Source organism: Megachile rotundata, chromosome 2 (genome assembly GCF_050947335.1).
Source record: "Megachile rotundata isolate GNS110a chromosome 2, iyMegRotu1, whole genome shotgun sequence".
NCBI lineage: Eukaryota > Metazoa > Arthropoda > Insecta > Hymenoptera > Megachilidae > Megachile > Megachile rotundata.
This window is the reverse complement of record NC_134984.1, coordinates 13589661-13595660: the sequence shown is the minus strand read 5'-3', so window position 1 is coordinate 13595660 and position 6000 is coordinate 13589661. Positions and strand designations below refer to the sequence as shown.

At 37.6% G+C, this 6000-nt stretch overlaps 1 protein-coding gene across 1 annotated transcript in view; it reads left to right on the top strand.

Moving 5' to 3' along the window:
• Positions 1-227: 227 nt before the first annotated feature.
• The window catches only part of 5-HT2B (5-hydroxytryptamine receptor 2B), a 100166-nt gene continuing 94393 nt past the window's right edge, over positions 228-6000 (top strand). The window contains exon 1 of the mRNA XM_076528871.1: positions 228-527. The gene's annotated coding sequence lies outside the window, so the exon portion shown is untranslated. The remainder of the gene's footprint in view (positions 528-6000) is intronic.

Below are 6000 nucleotides of genomic sequence, written 5' to 3'. Positions count from 1 at the left end.
CTCTGTTAGTCAGCAGACCAGTAGAGAAACAGGTGTCCGTGGGTTCTGTGTCGAGAGTATGGTGGGCCGTCCGTCGTCGACGCGCCTGCGTCCGCGTCCCGCTGCACGGTTACGCTCGTGAACGTGGCCAACAGGGTCGTCGTTGGGGTTGGACGTGGCAAGAGGGGGTGATACATGCCGAAGGGGGTGCTGCAGGGAATGAGGGCCACTGGGCTAGTAGTATTCGCGATAACGTCGCTTCAGTAGATCGTCGGCCGTCACAACGGCTCCTGTCCTCGTACGCGTAACGGAAGTCGAGTAGATGCGGCGCCAACGAACCGGAAGCGAGTCGGATGTGCCGCGCTACAGCGACACGTGCTCCTCGCTGATGCTTTGAATCGATCTTGGATCGTTCTTTTAAACGGTGTGGGCTTGTGTGGTGTGATAGAGGGGTGCCATGTGTAGTCGGCGGTTTTGTGAGATGAGTGATCAGTGAAGTTGAAAAGTGATCGTCGAATTTAAAAAAGAATTAACACCGTTGTTTTTTGGTAAAAGTGCTGTGATATCTTGAGGGGTAGTTGGAGGGAAATTGTGATTTGCAGGGAAATATTTGATGGAACGTGTTTTATGTTCGCTTTGTGTTTTTGGCTTTTTTGAGGTGGTACAAAATTGAGGGTTTATTATAAAAATAATTGGAGAGTTGTCATTCATTATCGTTGAACGGTTATGAAGGAATGGTCCATTTATTTCGATTGAACGATACAATTTTGAACGAGAGAGATTAATTCTGAAATAGGAAAATAAAATGAATAATAGTGCAATAATCGAGAAAAAAATTGACATATGAAAGTTTGTATGATGGGAAAAATAACTTTAGAGAGGATCAGAGGATTAATCAGAAATTGTTTAAACGAAAGAATAATTCCATTATTGTGACAGAAAGAGGGAAGAAAAACATCTGTAGAGTAAAAGTTCTGCAAATGTAATTGTGTTTTTAGTTTCCTTCGTTTTCATCATTCACTAATCCGTATCGAGAAAAGTTACATTATATTTTAACGAAATTTCCACAGTACTTCATTTCATCAGTTTTTATAAAAAATATCCAAGGACGAATCACAAGTGTTAATATAACTTTTTTAATTGTATGAAATTAATTATTGTTGGTTTATTTAATTAGTATAGTATGTACTTAAAAGTATAATAATTGAAATATGTGTAATGATATGTGGACATAGAGAGATGAGGATGTGGGAACATAAGGATATGAGGATATGGAGACATATGAATATGAGAATGTGGGGAAATGGGAACATGTGAATATGGGAATATAGGAATATCGGAATCCAATAAAGATTTTTGCAATGGATCTTGCGAATCTTAGAATTAGATGTTTATGTATCTAGGAATTTATCTGAGAATGTTATTCCTAGATATCTAGGTATCTTTAGCGGCACAGGAATCTGGGGATCTAGATATATAGAAATTTAGAAATTCAGATATTTAATAATCTAGAAATCTAAACGTCTTATGATCTAATGATTTATTAATCCATCAATCTATCAATCTACCAATCCATCAATCTATCAATCCATCAATCTACTAATTCCGCAATCTATCAATCCATCAATTTATTAATCCATCAATCTATTAATTCCTCAATCCATTAGTCCCTCAATCTATCAGTCCAACAATCTATCAATCCATCAATCTGTCCATCCATCGATCCACCAATCCACCAATCCATCAATCCACCAATCCACCAATTCACCGATGCACCAATCCACCAATTCACCGATGCACCAATCCACCAATCCACCAATTCACCAATCCACCAATTCACCGATGCACCAATCTACCGATCCACCGATCCACCAATCCACCAATCCACCAATCCACCAATTCACCAATCCACCGATCCACCAATCCATCAATCCACCAATCCACCAATCCACCAATCCATCGATCCACCGATCCACCAATCCACCAATCCATCAATCCACCAATCCACCAATCCACCAATCCACCAATCCACCAATCCATCAATCCACCAATCCACCAATCCACCAATCCATCGATCCACCAATCCACCAATCCACCAATCCATCGATCCACCAATCCACCAATCCACCAATGCACCAAGCCACCAATCCACCAACCTACCAACCTACGAATCTAAAAATCTCCAAATCCATAACTCTATAAATCTATGAATCTAAAAGCATACGTCTCGAGCCAACGCATTTCAAGCCATAAACGATAAAAATGTTCGTCGCGAAATCAATCGACCCGAAATCTTTTAATACCGTAAAGAATCGTTGCGCAGAAAATGGACCGGAAGGAGAGCGTATAAAACTTAATGAGTTTATTGACGTTCGATCGGCGAGCCCTAGAAGTTCACATGAAAAGAAAGGAATTTTATTGTACGGTTTAATGCGGTGGCACCGTTCGAGAAGTTAATGGCGCAATCGGCGAGAATGTTATTTGTTCGATGGTAAAGGGCCACGTTGCCCTTTAACCGTCCGGATCCGATTGTTCGCGAACGCGCACGTCGATCGTAAATTAAATTCCGCGGTGGAGGAAGGAGAGGGGCATCGAAAATCCGAGCGAATTGGAATAAAAATCTGATTCGAGGTTGAAAGAATTCAAGGTTGCATCGCCGCGAAACGATTAGAGTTCGCCCTTCTTTTTTTTATTGCTGGAAGATAATTACCTTCGGGTAGAAGGGTCGTGCGGGGAGGAAGGGGGCGCGAACGGAAGCTCGAAGGAAAAGGTGACAGGAAGTAACCGCGTTTCACCCTCGTCAACCAATGACAGTCCATTCTTTCTCGTAACTTGACCTACGACTTCATTATTCGTTTAATTGATGCGCTCAATTGCTGACAAATATTTGCTGACATGTTTTCATTAACAGTACGTTTAAAATGGACCTTATTTCTTGTTTCAAATTTGCAAAATTTTTAGGAAGCTTCTGTGAAAATGTATGTTTACGTGTAAGTTGGTTTCTTTATTTATTATTAGTAGTCACATTTATTTAGTTACTTAGTTTACCAAAATCCCTAAAATTGCACGAGCCCCCTATTACATTTTCCCCAAACAATTTGATCCAACAAAAAAATGCCCGACATCCAGAAATTGCATCCAATTTTTATCGTGCACGTACGTTTTTGTATCGTTGACTGTGAATTGTTACAATCTGAATCGAATTTCTCCGCGATCGATCATGCCGGTCGAGATGCCAGAATCCCGAACGAGATTGCAACAATTTTTCGTCGTCCGTGAATATTCAAATTCCGTATAGCTGGCTAATAAATTAATCCGACTGAGTGGCTCTTCGTTCTCTGGCTCGGGCTATAATAAATTGGACTCGTTAATTTTCATCTGTAACACAAAACCGGGCAGAAAATTGGCCCGATACACGCCATTCCGGAAAGGGGATAACGATTATACGCGACCAAAACGTTCCTGGCTTCCGTGTTGCCGGCACGCGAACCAATGACAGAACTTTTGAATCACTATCATCGAATGAAGTTTGAAGACACCGTCGCTGGAATGTCGCTATCGACTGCCGACAAATTGATTAAGCATTTCCTTGCGAATTTGATAACAATTTTTATCTCATTCTCGTGATGTTCATTTTCCGGTAATGGTTACATATCTTTACCATTTTCTTTCGCGATTCGACGATTGTTGTAACGCAATTTTAATAGTTAAATAAAATTGCTTCTGTTTCCAATTTGAAAGTTCCTCTTGATATTTTTTTGGACATATTTATTTTATGTTTTATTCGATGGTGTTTAGAATTTAATTTTTCGTTATTTTGATTGATTGATTTTGGTAAGGACAAATTGTTTTTGACGCTTAATTAAATTGACTCGGAAATGTCATATATGACGTATTTTGTGATGATTTTAATTTTGATTATATTTGATGTATTTTATATTGATTTTTATTTTGATTATATATGACGTATTTTATATTGATTTTTATTTTGATTATATATGACGTATTTTACATTGATTTTAATTTTCATTATATATGATGTATTTTATATTGATTTTTATTTTGATTAAATATCACGTATGTTATATTGATTTTAATTTTGATTATATATGACGTATTTTATATTGATTTTAATTTTGATTATATATGATGTATTTTATATTGATTTTTATTTTGATTAAATATCACGTATTTTATATTGATTTTAATTTTGATTTTATATGATGTATTTTATGTTGATTTAAATTTTGATTATATATTATACGTGCTTTATATTGAGTTTATATGTACAAGTAGCACCGTACCATTTTTACATGTCTGTTAAAAAAGTTTTCATATTAACAACATCATTATAGTCATACGTGAACGTGGCTGCAAGTTCAGTTAAATTAATTATTTACAAAAAAAAACAGACATTGAAGGACTCTTTTGTTGAGACAATGATACACATTAACATATGAAAAGATTGAATACCTTCATTCTTTATAATCTGTATCACAGTGTGTCTGACCAAAAACGTCACTTTCCACTGTGGCCACCAAATAATCTTCTCAATAACCAATTCTAATAAATCTATTTTCAAATGCATTATTTTTATGTGTCTCTTAAAGTAGATTTTGTATATAGATTTGTAAAGTGACATTTTGTATAAAGATTTGTAAAGTCACATTTTGTATAAAGATTTGTAAAGTGACATTTTGTATAAAGATTTATAAAGTGACATTTTGTATAAAGATTTATAACGAGACATTTTGTATAAAGATTTGTAACGAGACATTTTGTATAGAGATTTTATAGCGTTTATTATTAAGTATACTTCTTTAATGAATATCTACAGTAATTCAACTTTAAATAAAGTTAAAAACGGAGTAAAAAGTACAGATTGATCGTTAACATGTAAATTATAGATTTTATCGAAAAATTGAATGGCACGATGATTCACATGATTACTCGACAGTTCACATTGGTTAAGTGATACGAAATTATACCGATTCGAGAGATTTGAATTGAAGCAGCTGAATTAATCTGAACAGGGCTGAACGTGCAACGAGCCAGGGTGAAACTACGTGAACCCATTTCCATGAGGGCAGAAAATCGCGTTTTGCGTATCGCTTGATAGCTCGGGATACAACGCCACGTACGTGGCGCCTCCGTTGAATAATAGAAACGGGGATTAAATCATTCGAGCTTTGATGCTACAATCGCTGAAATCAACCGCGAGATATCTTTCATAGCAACGTCCTTTTCCTGATCCACGCTTTTGATCGCCGTGTCCGAATATTATTAGTTTATTCCGCCCGGTAAACTGTCTTTGATACACAGATTTCGCGTCGTCTTTTGATGTATCGTGCGCGTAGTCGATCTTGCGTAACACGGTTTTATCGAAGAGCAACATCGATGTGTACCGATGGGATCCGAGTTCAAGCTCTTGTTATATTGCCATGCAGTGCATGGTGAAGTGTTAGTTGCGTGTTAGATTGTCATGCGATAGATTTTCGTGTGTTAGGTTATTAGACGTTAGATTGTAACGCGTTGTTTAATCGTATGTTATATTGCCACGCGTTATATTGCCACGCATTATATTGTCACGCGTTATATTGCCACGTGGTAGATGACCACGCGTTAGATTACTGTGCGTTGCATTCCCATGTATTGCATTGTCACGAGTTATATTTCCATGCGTTGCAACATCACGCGTTATATCGCCGCGCGTTATATCACCACACGTTATATCACAACGCGTTATCTTGCCGCACGTTGTATCACCACGCGTTGAATTAGTATGCTTTGCATTTCCACGCATTGCACTCCTACGCATTATATCACCACGCGTTATATCGCCACGCATTCTATCACCATGCATTAGATTTCCACTCCTCAGATTACTACGTGTTGTATTTCCACGCGTTGCTTTGCCACGCGTTGTACTTCCACGTTTCAAAACTCCACGCATTGTATCGCCACGCATTATATCGCCATTCATTATATCACCACGCGTTGAATCACTAAGCGTTAAATTGC